Source organism: Sus scrofa, chromosome 13, assembly GCF_000003025.6.
Source record: "Sus scrofa isolate TJ Tabasco breed Duroc chromosome 13, Sscrofa11.1, whole genome shotgun sequence".
Taxonomy (NCBI): domain Eukaryota; kingdom Metazoa; phylum Chordata; class Mammalia; order Artiodactyla; family Suidae; genus Sus; species Sus scrofa.
This window is the reverse complement of record NC_010455.5, coordinates 67,418,067-67,433,953: the sequence shown is the minus strand read 5'-3', so window position 1 is coordinate 67,433,953 and position 15,887 is coordinate 67,418,067. Positions and strand designations below refer to the sequence as shown.

Genomic DNA, 15,887 nt, shown 5'->3' with positions numbered 1-15,887 from the left:
AATAGATGACGACCTCAGTAAATGTTGACATGAAATAATAGCTTTCTTCTCCCAAAAAGGCCAATGGATGGATGCTATAGTGAGACAAGATTTTAGCAGAGTTGAAAAATTACTAATAGCCTGAATTGTCTAAATAGGAAGTAGACCGACCATAGAGATGATGAATTTTCCATTAGTGGAAGTGTTCAAACACGTTAGTTGATCATTTGCCAAGTAACAATGCACAAAATATTATAGTATCGGACAGTCAAATGAGAACGGGGTTAGCCAGCTTTTTCTGAAAAGGGCCAAGGAGTAAATATTTCAGATACTGCAGACCAAAAACAGTTTGTCATATTTTCGTCTTCTTTATTTTCATAACTTTTGATAAATGTTTAAAAAAAAAAAAAAAAAAAAAACACCCCTCCAAAACATTCTCAGCTCATAGACTACACAAAAAGAGGCCTTGGGCAGGGTGTACCTCCCAGGCTGTTGTTTGCTGACCTTGGACCAGATGATCTTCCAAACTGTTGTTTTTATTTTTTTAAAGATGCCAATAATGCATTTGGGTTTTGGGGAGGCTAACATTTTTGGCAGAATCTTTTCAGAGGGCAGCAGAGATCTTCAAGGGCTGCTGAGGGTGAGGCAGATTGCAAGACCAGGTTCTGAGGTCACATTTGCTGTCTGTGATGTGCACCTTACGATGCTGCACACAGGATTTGGCTTTTCTTTTTCTTTTCTGGCCATACCTGAGGCATTTGGAAGTTCCTAGGCCAGGGCTGGAATCTGAGCACAGCTGAAACCTATACCACAGCTGTGCACCAGGCCAGGGATTAAACCAGCACCGCCAAAGACACAAGCCAGATCATTAACCCACCGTGGGAACTCCTACACAAACATTTTTATGGACTGGTAAATGCAGTCTCCACACAACACTCTCCCACATGTGACAGCATCATTAAGCCAAAATCAAGCTCATTCGGTATTTCCTGAGGCTCATCACAAGCAGGAAACACCCCAGCATTCCACATCCTGGGCAGGTCCGTGACCACACCCCTAGCAGTTTCCTTCATACTTTCTCCTGGAGCCCTGCTACTGCCTCCCAAGTTCTCTAGGGCCACCCTGGGGGGCCTGCCACTTCTCACCTCTGAGCTAATGCTGCAGAAACACCCAGCTGCTTGGCTAACATACCCACTGTTGTGCCTCCCCAGCCCTGTCTGAAAGGCACCCCTGCCCCCATGACTGCCTGGCACTCTTCAAGCCCCTGCACAGAGGTTGAGTGCTCTAGAAGGCCTTCCAGAGCCACCATTCACTCTCTATTCCTCTCCTGGCCTCCTGCCTACCCAACGGCTACCTCTACATTAGTACTGTTGTTCAATTCTGTGTACCTGGATGCATTGCCTCCAACAACCTGACTGTAAATCACACACACAGAGATCCTGGCTCATATTCCTCTCAATATACCCCAGTCCCCTTCAGAGTGGCGCTCAAATGTTAGTAAGATGGATTCTGGAAACCTTTTATGGGTAACTTCCATAAGAGAAATCAGAGAAAGAACGAACCCAGGCTTTTGGGACAACAAGCACCTTATTACCATGGAAGATGGAGATGGAAATTAAAAAAAAAAAAAAAAATCGTGAATAACATACAGAGACACACCATATGACATAGAAGGTCTCTAAACTTTTTTAGAACTAAGATCTTAGAAGATAGGAAATATGCATACACAAATTAATTTAAATGAAATTTGAGTTCCCATCGTGGCGCAGTGGAAACAAATCCGACTAGGAACCATGATGAGGTTGCAGGTTCGATTCCTGGCCTTGCTCAGCGGGTTAGGGATCTGGTGTTATGAGCTGTGGTGTAGATAACAGACACGGCTCGGATCCTGTGTTGCTATGGCCGTGGCACAGGCAGGCAACTATAGCTCCAATTAGACCCCTAGCCTGGGAACCTCTATATGCCACCGGAGCGGCCCTAAAAAAGCAAAAAAAATAAAATAAATAAATGAAGCTTAAAGACTTCTCTCTTAATGGTTTTCCACGGTTATATAAGTTAAAAGCCCACACTCAGTCTCAAAGTATCTCTTCAAAAAAAACCCAAAACCCATTAACTACAAAAAAGAAAAAGTGACTCTAAAGTGACAATATCTGTCAGACACCACTTTAATGAAGGGATCAAAGTCGACACAGCTAGACAATGTGTGCTAGCTGACAGAAGGCAATGCAAAGAACACAGCATCTACAGTATTCAGCTGAAAACTCATAACCTGGGGGAGTTCCCGTCGTGGCGCAGTGGTTAACGAATCCGACTAGGAACCATGAGGTTGCGGGTTCGATCCCTGCCCTTGCTCAGTGGGTTAACGATCCGGCGTTGCCGTGAGCTGTGGTGTAGGTTGCAGACGCGGCTCGGATCCCGAGTTGCTGTGCCTCTGGCGTAGGCCGGTGGCTACAGCTCCGATTCAACCCCTAGCCTGGGACCTCCATATGCCGCGGGAGCGGCCCAAGAAATAGCAACAATAACAACAACAACAAAAAAAACAAAAAAAGACAAAAAAAAAAAAAAAAAAAAAACAAACTCATAACCTGGGTCCAATTGGGAGGAAACACCAGATAAATCCAACTGAAAAACATTCTCCAAAATGAATGGGACTGGCTTATAATATTCAAAAGTGTCAAATCTTAAAAGTCAAGGGAAGACTAAGGAACAACTCCAGAGCTTATGAAGACTTGACAACTGGGAGCAATTCATGATTGTGCGTTGACGCTCTATGAAGGAAGTTATTGGGATAAAACTGGAATGCAGTCTCTGGGAGAACTGCATACTGAAGGTCCTTGTGTTACTGCTTTAAGGTGTTTCTGTAAGTTTGAAAACATTCTAAAATAAGATACTAAGATGTGCCTGCACAAACACAACCTGTTCTATTATTCAGCAGGCAAAATCAGTCAGTGTGATAGAAGAATAGTAATGATAGGGTGAGGTGAGGCTATTGACTGGGATGAGGTATGAGAAACCTCTGAAAAGCTGGAAATATTCTATATTCCATGAGCTGTTATGTTAGTTACTAGGTGTGTACGTATGTAAAAATCCAGGAGCTATATATTCACGTTTAGTGCACTTTACTTTCTTTATGTATATTTTTTTAATGTAATGATTTCTACTTTTTCCCATTATAGCTGATTTACAGAGTTCTGTCAGTTTTCTACGGTACAGCAAGGTGACCCAGTTTCTTTATGTATGTTATACCTAAATACAAAATAACAGAAGACTCTATATTCAAGTTATACCAATCCCACAAAGAACCTTCCTATATTCATTCAACAGTTAAGAGATGACCTGATTTAAATCTAGCTTTGTTGCAAAGAAACTCATTGTTCTAAGGGGTGAAAATGAAATACCATATCCATAAACTTCCTAGCATTTTGTTATTAAAGATGCTGAAGATGAAAGTATTTGGGCTTTGCAGCTTATAAAATTGGGGCATAATCACCTCCTGGAGTGAATCTGCCCAACAGTTCTCTCCTTGTGGGGAACCGACAGGATTGGTGGCAGCAAATGTAAGGCCAGGGGAGGATTTTTGGAAAAGAAGAAGTAAAACTGGTAGAAAATAAGCAACAACCATAGAGATTAAAAAGCAAACAGAAGTTCCCGTTGTGGTGCAGTGGCAACAAATCCGACTAGAAATCATAAGGTTGCAAGTTCGATCCCTGGCCTTGCTCAGTGGGTTAAGGATCCACTGCTGCTGTGAGCTGTGGTGTAGGCCGGCATCTGTAACTCCAATTTGACCCTTAGCCTGGTAACCTCCATAAGGTGTGGGTGTGGCCCTACAAAGAAAAAAAAAAAGGCAAACAAACCTGTCCTTAGAGAAACTAGACCTTTGAGGGGAAAAGAGAGAAACAGATCAGCTCAACTACCCAAAACACCTCTCGCTATAATTTTTCACACGTGTGCTGTTGGGGTTTTATCTGTTTGCTTTGGGAAGGCAGAGGGGGCTTTAATGGTTCAGAGAAAGGATGGTAAAAGCCAAGGCATCTGGAAAAAAAAAAAAAAAAAGAGTTTCCCATTGTGGTGCAGCAGTATCAAACCCGAGAAGTAACCAAGAGGACACACTGTGAGCTGGCCTCACTGGCCTCACTGTGAGCTGTGGTGTGGGTTGCATACAAGTCTGGATCCCATGTCGCTGTGGCTGTGGTGTAGGCCAGCAACTGTAGCTCCAACTGGATCTCTAGCCTGGGAACTTCCATATGTCTCAGGCGCAGCCCTAAAAATAGAAGGAAAAAAAAAAAAAACCAAAACTAAAAAAAAAGCAGCTAAGGTATTTGGGAACCTAGTCTCCAGTTAGATAAACCCATCTTTGAGTTCCAGCTCCTCCTCTCACTGGCTGAGTAGCATAGGGCAGGTAACTCCATCCCCCGTGCTTCCATTTCCTTGTCTGTAAGATGAGGATAATTATACCCAACCCTCAAGATTGTGGGAAGGGCTAAACAAGAAAGTGTGTGATGTGTGTTCCAGTGCCCAGCTTACAGTCAGCTGCCGTATCTGTCACCCTGCCTCCCCATCAGCCACCAGTGCCTGACAATGCAGTCGCCCTTCCCCACGCTCACCATGAAAACGTCTTCTGCCTCAAGCAGGCCTCATTTCAGTCTCACCTCCCTCACAGGAGCATTGCAGACACAGCAGAGGTTTAATTAAATCGAAATACATGGTCTCCTGCCATGGGTCATCCAGGGGAAGTCCAGAGAGCAGCAAGTGCTGAGGGGTTAGGAGCACTATGTTCAATTTCTCTGAGGCCACATGGGGCCAATCACTTAGCAGAAGTGCCAGAATAACCGCAATTTGGCCCTGAAGTACCATCTCTGGGCCAAAATGGAGCACAAGCTTCTGTTCTCATTTTCCCAGCTGCGGGGCTATGGGCTCTGGCAGTCAGTAAAATAAGCACTGAACCACGTGACCCAGCCCCGCTGACAAACAGAATAGGCTCTGAGCAGCTGATGGGGGAAGGGGTAGACACAGCCAAGGGTGGGGAGAAGGCCCCCTCACAGCTGGAGCCAATGCACATTTTGTAGGCTAACGATGCTTCTGCAACTTCATAAGCTTGGGAAATAATTTGGAAGGCTGCTGAAGAGGGAGGTTTAAAAAGCCTTCCCTTCCAAAAGGAGAGGGAGAAAACTTCCAAACTTAGAAAGATTAGCTTTCCCAGTAGATGAAAACTCAGAACTCCTACAGGGAAGCCAGCTGGGTACAGAAGCTTCAATTCCTTTTAAAAACTGCATTAGAGTCAAGCTGTCCCTGGGCCAAATGGATGTCTCCCAAAGCCACTAAGTCACCTAAAATGGCTTTTTTGTGACTATGCTGAGGTAGGTATACAAGCAGGCCAGTATCCGCTTTTATGGATGAGTTGTGTCCCCAGCCTGGTGAGCCTCCTCTGCCCCCACGGGATCGACACTATTCACTTCTTTGGGAGGTCAACTGGGGAACCAGCCATCACCTCCACAGTCTTCAAACCCTAACCCTCACTCTCAATAGTTACTTCTGGGGGTGGTTTTTCTTCTGTCCTGTTTTCCTTCTGCTGCACTAACCCAACCTTCACAGACAACCTATTCTCTTGTTCAGTCTCAGTGTTTGAGAACAGATGCATTGCTACCAGCACTGCGGGCTGTGGCAAGCCTATGAGTGGCTGAGAGTGAGAGCTGAGAAAATCAGGCAGGAGAGAGAAACATCATATGAGGAAGATGGAGAACAGTGTGCCCATTTTTTAGTCCTCTGAGTTATGCCCACCAATCAGCAGTGTCAGCACTGTACAGCCATCTGGAATCACTAAGGAACCCCTAGGTCAAACAACAACTAAAATCCATGATGGTTTCCTAAAAGCTGGCTGAGTTAGGAAGGCTTGCTTCAGAGTAATAGAGTATGGTCCTCATTTCTGGTGATCTTTTCTTTCTTTTTTTTTTTTTTTGTCTTTTTGCCATTTCTTGAGCCGCTCCTGCGGCATATGCAGGTTCCCAGGCTAGGGGTCTAATCGGAGCTGTAGCCACCGGCCTACGCCAGAGCCACAGCAACGCCGGATCCTTAACCCACTGAGCAAGGCCAGGGATCAAACCCGCAACATCATGGTTCCTAATCAGATTCGTTAACCACTGAGCCATGACGGGAACTCCCATTTCCGGTGATCTTTAAGGAGTCCTGGAAAATGACAGAAGTGTTGAAAAACTGGGCCAAACACTTCTTTTCAAATTTTCAAAATACTTGACTTCCAAAGATGAGAATATAGTTGGATTCTGTAGCCCACTGTACAGAGAATCTGCTCTCAGGAAAGGTGTCATATAGTCCATGCTAGGTCACATGGCATCTTTGTACAAGTAGAAAAGTGCACCCCTTCCTCAAGACATTTTACCCTCTTTTCTGAGAAAACTGTCATCATATATTAAGTTAGCTCAAGACATCTTTACCCTTGTCTGCCAGAAAGTTGTCACTACAAAAATATACCCGTGATGCCTATGATCTAAATGGAACCCTCTCAGATGTCACATCTTGTGCACTTGGCAACCTGCAGAACTGTATGCAGCAACTCTGAGAAATCACAAAAGGCCATCGTGGTTTTTCCAAGAACAAGTCATGACAGAGTTACTGCATTTCTACCTTGATTATGGAAGAACCACAGACAAAGGGGATAAGATTCATGGACCTCATAGAAGGTCTCTGACAAGCCTTCTCCAGATAGCAGTCAAGATGACAATGTGGGAATTGAACACCAAAATAATTAGAAGGACCTAAAACTGATAAAAATAACCGTATTCAAAGATGTTGATCAGGAGTTCCCATCGTGGCGCAGTGGTTAACAAATCCGACTAGGAACCATGAGGTTGCGGGTTCGTCCCTGCCCTTGCTCAGTGGGTTAACGATCCGGCGTTGCCGTGAGCTGTGGTGTAGGTTGCAGACGCGGCTCGGATCCAGCGTTGCTGTGGCTCTGGCGTAGGCCGGAGGCTACAGCTCCGATTCGACCCCTAGCCTGGGAACCTCCATATGCCGCGGGAGCGGCCCAAAGAAATAGCAACAACAACAACAAAAGACAAAAGACAAAAAAAAAAAAAAAGATGTTGATTAAAGAATGAATTGAGGAACCAATAGGAATGTCTTTAGCTCAGTCTTGGGACCTATTCAATTTACTTATTGATATGAATGAATATTCATCAGTTTTGCCAAGCATTTGTGTATACTGAACCTTGTTACAGCAGGGAAATGATATAAACAAATATATTCAGTAAGATATTCTTACTGAGTAAGAATAAGATATTCTTATAACCACCTTTTACCAGTGACTTAGATAACAATACAGGTTTGCTTATCAATTCTACACATGACACGAAGCAGAAAGGAATAGGCAATATGATGGATAACAGAAATTCAAAACAAAGGATTCTGACCATCCCGGAATGACAAGTCTACTTAACAAGATTAAAATTGTCACAGACGTAAATCTAGGGTCTTAAATCTCAGACCAAAAAAAGCAAATGGGGGGTTCCCGTCGTGGCGCAGTGGTTAACGAATCCGACTAGGAACCATGAGGTTGCGGGTTCGATCCCTGGCCTTGCTCAGTGGGTTAAACGATCCGGCGTTGCCGTGAGCTGTGGTGTAGGTCGCAGACGCGGCTCGGATCCAGCGTTGCTGTGGCTCTGACATAGGCCGGTGGCTACAGCTCCAATTGGACCCCTAGCCTGGGAACCTCCATATGCCGCGAGAGCGGCCCAAGAAATGGCAAAAAAAGACAAAAAAAAAAAAAAAAGCAAATGGACAATAATGAAGTCTGATACACTGAAGTTGGTATGACAGACAGACAGGCCAGAGAGACCCGAGTTCAAACCCCGCCTCTGCTATTTCCAGCCATACAACCCTGGGCAAGTCATTTTCCTTCTTTGAGCCTGCTTCCTCATCTGTAAGCTGAGATACCACCTGCGGTGCAGTTATCGAGAGGATTCAATTAGGAAATGCATGTGTCTGGTACACAGGAGGCACTCAAAAGAAAAATACAAATACTATCAACAAAACATGTGCCAAAAACACTGGGGTTTCCATTTCAGTTTTTCTTCAATAAACATTTATATGATGAATTAGTCTCTATGCTACATTTCAGGACTTGGTGGCAAAAACCCACAGACTGCCTTTACGGAGCTAACAGTTCTGAGGGTAAGATAGAACAGGAATGACAGCATAGCAAGTCATGGGTAAAACAAGCACAGTACAGTGTGGTGTTTGTACAGGTGTTATGGGAGGAGGAAGGAAGGACAGCTAGATTAGACTGAAGAGACAGGGGTGCTCCCCACAGAAAACTTCGAGCCACGATTTTTAAAACAATTGGCAGTAGAGTCTCCACAGGGCACAACTTGACAGGTTGGGTGGGACAATTCTTTTCTATTTGGGGCCAGCCCCCTACATTGCAGAATGTCCAGCACCTGGTACCCTTTTAAACGGAGTAACACCCTGTGGTCATGCCACAAAGTAAAACAGCTCCACACACTTCCAAATGGCCTCTTGATGGTTAGGGGTAGGGGTGGTAGTAGTTGGCAGCACCACTCCAAGCCAGGACCACTGGATGAGGAAGGCTTCAGGAGGGGAGTGGGGACACTCCAGGCAAAAGGAGGAAGCTGTCTCAGTTCCATGTCTCCAATTCTAGAAACACCCCATGGCCTCTACACAAGCTCAGAATATTCTTGTCCATCATCTGCCCACCATCTACTGTAATTCCTCTTCTCCCTTCAAATCTCAGCTCAACCATCACAGAAGGAAAGGCTTCCCTGACCCCTTACTTCCTGCTTAGGTCAATTCTCCTGTAGGTACCCCCAAAGTGCAACATTACTGCCCCCTCATAGCACACGCGCAGTTGTTTTATGTATCCTGATGAAAGTCAGTCTGCTCTACTGGAGCAAAAGTTCTTTGAGAAAGGGACTGTGGCAATTTCTCATTTTCCTCCCTCCATCAGCTTTCCCAGCACCTGACTTGGTCCTAGCACCTCACGAGTGTCTGATAAATACTTGCTGATGACTTGCATCTATGAACAAAGGGAATTGTGTGCTATGTTTTATAAAATACAAAGAGTTCTGTAAGGCTAGAAGGAAAGGTTCACATGGCAGAGTAGCTGGAAACCAGGCCAGAAAACTAGGCAAACACCAAATCATGAAAGGTTTCTATGAAAAGCCGTGGATTTGCATTTTAGCAAAGATCTGTATTGCAGAAAGGGCACTGCAGCACCAGAGTGGCACCCACCAGCCAGACCGCTGAGGCAGGGCAAAGAGCTCAGAGGCTGTGCAGAAAAAGGGCAGGAAGTGAGAGGGGCCTGAACTAAGGAGGTTGGGGGGGGTTGAGGCGGAACTTGTCAGGAGACATCAAGGAGGGAGAATCTGTGGAGTAGAACTCTGATGACTGCCGGGGCCAGGAAGTAGGGAGGGTGGGATGCAATGACAGGGAAAAGTCCAAGATGACTCCCAGGGCTCTGTTTGGGATGAATAATTGCAGAAGGGGAAAGAGTAAAGAATGGAGAAAAAGGAAGTTCCCTAGTGGCACAGCGGGTTTAGGATGTGGCATTGCTGCAGTTGTGGAGCCACAGGTTATAACCAACTGTACTGTGAGCTTAATCCCTTGCCCAGGAACCTCCACATGCTGCAGGTACAGCCAAAGAAAAAAAAAAAAGAGAGAGAGAGAGAGAAAGTATCGCAGGTCTGGAGAAGATAACAAGCTTAGTTGAGTTTGAGGGCTGGTCCTTAGGAAAGATCTGGACTCCAGATCCAGAGCAGGGGTCACTGGCGTGTAAATGAGGGCTGACACTGTGGATGAGAAAAGCAACAAGCAGAAAGCAGGGCCTTGGTGAAAACTAGCATTTAAAGGACAAATGGAGGGAAAGAGGCCACAATGGAAACAGAGAGAGTTCACAGTAGGGGTGGTTTTCACAAGGAAAGGGGTATCAGCAGGGTCAGACATGCTGAGAACACAGAGACAAGGAAGGAAAAAAGTTCTGGGGTTCTGGCAGCACTGAGGTCTGAGGCCTTTGAGGAGCTCATTTTGGTTGGGGAGGGGTGGTGATGCAGAGGTAGAATTTCAGAGAATGATGACTTCAGGAAGGAGAGGCGGCAGTCCAAGAAATGTGGCCAGGAAGAGGAGACAAGATAGGGTACAGCTGAAGTTAATAGCAAGGTATTTTGTTTTTTTCCCAAAATGAGAGTAAATAGAGAATATTTAAATGAGAGGGATCAGTTAAACAGGGAAGAAATGAGACAAATGAAGGAACCAGGCCCTGAGGAAAGGAGGAGATGAGATCTCAGAATAAGCAAAGAATTTGCCTTAGAACAAATACCATTTTTTTCAATGAGTAAGAATAAAACGCTAAGTGAAAGAGTCGGCTGGAGATAAGTTTGCAATGGTTTGCTGCAACTTAGTGAGGTTGAAGGTGAGGTAGGAGGCAGAGGGGGAGGGCTGACCATGTGGGAGACAAGAACTGGTACAGGGCAGCACTGAGAGTCTGGCTGTCACACAGGGTGCTAGTCTCAGGAGCATTACGTGTCTACAACAAATCCCAGCGAAGACTTAGGTTACTACAAGGCGAGTCGAATCCTCCTCTGCACAGCCAGACTCCTGGCGTAAAGAGGACTTCCCAGGCCACACTCACTCAGAGGCTGACACACAGGGATAAGTTCAGAGGAGAGTGACCAGAAAGAGGGAGTGAGAAATCCCAGAGGCGAGCATTCTGGGGTGAGACTGACGCCAGGCAGACAGGCTGTCCCCCGAGCCTGCCAAGGCCATGGAGATGCATGTCATCTACCTGCTAACAGAGCAGCACCTACTCAATCTCCCTCGAACACACAATGGGGCCTCACTTACACTGGAGAAAAGCAGGGGATCAGGAGACAGAGAAGAGGAAGGCATTAGTGAACCTTATTTCCAAGGCTAAAAGTGGAGGACAGAGGCCATTCAGACTTCCGCATAAAATCTCTGAGGTCAAGGATAACCAACCAGGGAGCAATGACCAAAGAACTTACTACTTACTTCCACGCAGAGGATTCATTCTCCTCCCCACCCCCAGTACCCTGATTCCCTCTACTCCCTGTATCACGAAATCAGTTTCCAGTACAGTAAATCCCACTGTTTGCCTCTCAAATCACACATCCCTTTCTATCTCTCCCAGCCGAAGCTCAGGCCTCCCTCTTGTCACCTGGACCACGACAACGGTGCCCTGACTGGTTTCTCCGTAGTCCTGCCCTGTCCAGTGTAATCACTGAGTAGTTGCCTGAGTAATTTAGAACAGAGGACAGCCTGTCACACCCCTGCTTAAAACTCCTCAGGGCCCCACCCTCCATCCCATGCTTTCAAAATAGAGCTTCTTCTTCTTTTTTTTTGGGGGGGGTCTTTTTTTTTTTTAGGGCCCCACCCATGGCATATGGAGGTTCCCAGGCTAGGGGTCGAATCAGAGCTATAGCTGCCGGCCTACACCACAGCCACAGCCACATCAGATCTGAGCCGTATCTTCAACCTACACCACAACTCACGGCAACCCGGATCCTTAACCCACTGAGCAAGGCCAGGGATTGAACCCACAACCTCATGGTTCCTAGTCGATTCGTTTCTGCTGTGCCACAACAGGAACTCCTTTTTATTTTTTTATTTATTTTTTTTTTTGCCGCACCCTCAGCATGCAGAACCTGGGCCAGGGATCAAAACTGCACCACAGCAGCTACAGTGGCAACACTGGATCCTTAACCCACTGAGCCCCAAGAGAACTCCAAAATAGAGCTGCTGCTGCTTTTTTTTTTTTAAATGCCACACCCGTGGCATATGGAAGTTTCCAGGTTAAGGGTTGAATCAGAGCTGCAGCTGCTAGCCTACACCACAGCCACAGCAATGTGGGATCCTCGCCACATCTGCAGCCTACACCAAAGCTCCCAGCAATGCCAGATCCTTAACCCACTGAAGGAGGCCAGAGACCAAACCTGAGTCTTTATGGCTACTGGTCAGGTTCCTTATGCTAAACCACAATGGGAACTCCCCCCCACACACACACAAATAGAGCTTCTTAACATGGCAATGTAAACTGCTGTAGTTGGAGTTTCCATCATGGCGCAGTGGTTAAAGAATCCAACTAGGAACCATGAGGTTGCAGGTTCGATCCCTGGCCTTGCTCATCAGGTTAAGGATCCGGTGTTGCCGGGAGCTGTGGTGTAGGTCACAGACACAGCTGGGATCCTGTGTAGCTGTGGTGTAGGCCGGCAGCTACAGTTTCAATTAGACCCCTAGCCTGGGGTCTGACCAAAAAATAAAAATAAAAAAAATTAAAAAAAATAAACTGCTATAGTTTATTATTTGCTATGTACTAGTACCAAGTGGTAACATATCATCTCATTCTTTCCCATAACCCTAGGAGGTAGGTTTGCCCTTTTTATGAAGAAACTGAAGCTTTGCAAGGAAGCAACTTGCCCAAGGTCATGAAACTAGCTCAGCAGTTTCCAAAGATTCCAAAGTTTGTGTTCCTCACATGCTACTGCCCATAAGATTCTCCATGATCTGGCTTTCCAGTCACCTCTTCTACACCTCTACTCTCCAATGAACTTGCAGGTCATTCACTGTACAGCTTTATGTTCACTCCACTCCCAATATCTGTGATGTGGGCCCACCTCCCAGCCCACTTCACGTGACTAACCCTGCTCATCCTTTAGGACTTTGATAAAGTAACACTTCACATAAGCTTACTGATCCCTCAGTCTGACTCAGGAGCACATAAGTACTCCTCTAGAAAACTCTATGATAGCTTCATCAGTGCAGCTGTCTAGCATCTTGACTAAAAAAAAAAAAAAAAAAAAATTAACTCCTTGAGAATAGGGATGTGTATCTCACTCATTTTGGTATTTCTAGCTTACAGAGCAGTGCCAGGCACACAGCAGAAGCTCAACTAGTATTTATACTTATTCTCTAGTATGAAAAACTGGCCAGGACCCTGTAGTTGAATTAAGAGTCTTGTACTCATGGAGTTCCCGTCGTGGCTCAGTGGTTAACAAATGTGACTAGGACCCATGAGGTTTCAGGTTTGATCCCTGGCCTCGTGGGTTAAGGATCCAGCGTTGCTGTGAGCTGTGGTGTAGGCCACAGAAACAGCTCAGATTCAGAGCTGCTGTGATCTGGTGTAGGCGGGTGGCTACAGCTCTGATTAGACCCCTAGCCTGGGAACCTCCATAAGCCAAGAGTGAGGCCCTAGAAAAGACAAAAAAAAAAAAAAAAAAAAAAAAAAAAAAAAAACCCAAAAAACAAAAAACAGTCCTGTACTTAGTTTCTTAAAAGGTTTCAATATCATGTCAAATGAAGGGGTAAAGAGTTAGCCAGAAAAACAAAAGGGGAAGGGGAGATGTTCTAGGCAGCAGAAGCAGCAGGAATAAAGAGATACAGGTAAGACACAACCTATAAGCAGTTCAACAAGACTAGAGCAGAGTTAGGAGATGGGGGACAATTAGGCAAGAAGAGCCTTCACAGATCTGGCTTTTTCTTCATTCAGAAGAACTGGCTCATTGGCTCCAATGTCACCTCCTCAGAGAAGTCACCCCTACCAGGCTAGGAGCTGAATCAGAGCTGCAGCCGCTGGCCTACACCACAGCCATGGCAATTTGGAATCCAAGCTGTGTCTGTGACCTACACCACAGCTCACAGCAACACTGGATCCTTAACACACTGAGCAAGGCCAGGGATCAAACCCAAATCCTCATGGATACTAGTAGGGTTTGTTACCGCTGAGCCACGACAGGAACTCCACCACCTATCTTCTAAAATAGCTCCCTCGGGGAGTTCCTGTCGTGGCTCAGCAGAAACAAATCTTGCTGTGGCTGTGGTGTAGGCCATCGGCTACAGCTCCAATTTGACACCTAGTCTGGGAACCTCCATATGCCGAGGGTGCAGCCCTAAAAAGACAAAAAAAAAAGAAAAAAGAAAAAAGAAAAGAAAGATGGATCTGCGGTAGGTAGAGGCAAACCATACAGAGAATGGATCTCCCACACCCCACAATCCAAGCTTCACCCCAAAGCCTCGAACTGTCCAAAACATAAAAATAAAATAAAATAGCTCCCTCTAGAGTTCTCTGGTGGTGGCACAGCAGGTTAAGGATCCAGTGTTGTCACTGCTGTGGCTGGGCTGCAGCTGTGGCATGGGTTCAGTCCCTGGCCCTGGAACTTTTGTAAGCCAAAACAAACAAATAAGCAAAATAGCTCCCTCTGCTTCCCACCAGTTACTCTCCATCCTATTACCCTGTTTCTTTTTCAAAGCATCTATCAGTATCTGAAGCACCTACTACCCATTAAAAGAACTGCGTTATTGATAGTACCAAGTCATTGCCAATCACCACTACCACTGCCAACAGCATGACCAAAAAGTAGGCTCCAGAAAATATGGTTCTTTCTTATTTTACTGCTACCTCACCAGTGCTTACAAGAATGTGCAGAGCATCAAGCACTCAGGTATGTTTTATTCCCTCATTCAACAAATATTTATTGAGCATAAACAAGCCAGGCACTCTTCCATATGCTGGGGATATAACTACACATAAAACAAGACAAAACTCTCATTCATTGTGGAGTTTACTACAGCTAAGTAAATGAAATGTGCTTAGCCTGCAGAAGAAAAGTGGGAAGAGAAAGACAAATTAGTAGCTTTCAAAGGTGTGCAGGGAAATTAACTGGAAGGGAGATCCGAAGAACCTGAAGGAGGGATAGCGAGCTAAGATTACTGAGTACCCCACTTTCAGTTCAAATTAAGACTTTGAAAGAGTCAGAACTGTGGGAAGACCAAACAGGTGCTAACGAAAGTAGTGATCTTTCTGTCATTAGAAATATATAAACAGTGGGCAGGGGTTTCATAGAGGAAATCCAAGTATTCAATGGGAAAGGGAGTCTAGGACCCAGAAGTCCCAAACTGGAAGCCATAGATACCCTTGGTTTCCACTACACAGAGTTTTAAAAATAAATTTTTTTGAATTGTCAAATTTTTTAATTGTATTTTTATTTTTTATTTTTTGGCTTTCTTTTAGGGCCGCACTCGTGGCACATGGAGGTTCCCAGGCCAGGGGTCAAATTGGAGCTGTAACTGCCAGTCCACACCACAACCACAGCAACGCAGGATCCCAGCCGCGTCTTCGACCTACACCACAGCTCAAGGCAACGCCGGATCCTTAACCCACTGAGCGAGACCAGGGGTCGAACCCGCAACCTCATGGTTTCTAGTCGGATTTGCTTCTGCTGTGCCACGACGGAAACTCCGTATTTTTAAAAATTATACTAGTTGCCAGTGTTCAAAATTAAAGACAATGGGTGTGCGGGCACATACACACTGGAATTTTGGGTTCATTTTTCCAATATACTTCTTTAGTATTGTTTTCACAAAACCCAATTCAGAAAAAAATAAAAGTTTAAACTCTATTTCTGACATAGAAATCTCACACCTACATTTACCTTGCCCTTAAATATTCAAGTTTATAACCCTTGGATCAAACCAAGGAACCGAAAACCTTAGCTCAGAAAAGCCTTTAGAGGTGACTTAATTTAACCTCGCTTCACACTTGACATTATTCTCATTCCCTTCTACAGATGAAGGAAGAGGGGTTCAGCCAGGGAGCGACGCGTCAGTCACGCAGCAAAACTGGGCAAAGCCAGGATGAGAACGCAGGCGTCCTATCGTCCGCGTTCCCAACACTGGAGATTCTGAGAACTCGCTGTCAGGGGACAGGCGGGAATGACCTAGTTAATTAGCAGGAGCTTCCCAGTCAGAAGAACCTGGGCTCAACCAGTCTGAGGGGACGAAACTGGAGATGCTAGGCAAGAGCCAGAGTCAGTGACTCCCAAGAGGAGGGAGGACCGCCTCTTGGAGGAGTATCCTCAGGCACTCCGGGA

General features: G+C 45.5%; 1 protein-coding gene across 26 annotated transcripts in view; it reads right to left on the bottom strand.

Annotated features, from left to right (window-relative positions):
• ATG7 (autophagy related 7) overlaps positions 1–15,887 on the bottom strand; it is a 397,386-nt gene that overhangs the window by 265,188 nt on the left and 116,311 nt on the right. For 2 of the 26 annotated variants that reach the window (XM_021068377.1, XM_021068389.1), the window contains exon 1: positions 4,584–5,940. The gene's annotated coding sequence lies outside the window, so the exon portion shown is untranslated. 26 annotated transcript variants of the gene reach the window in all.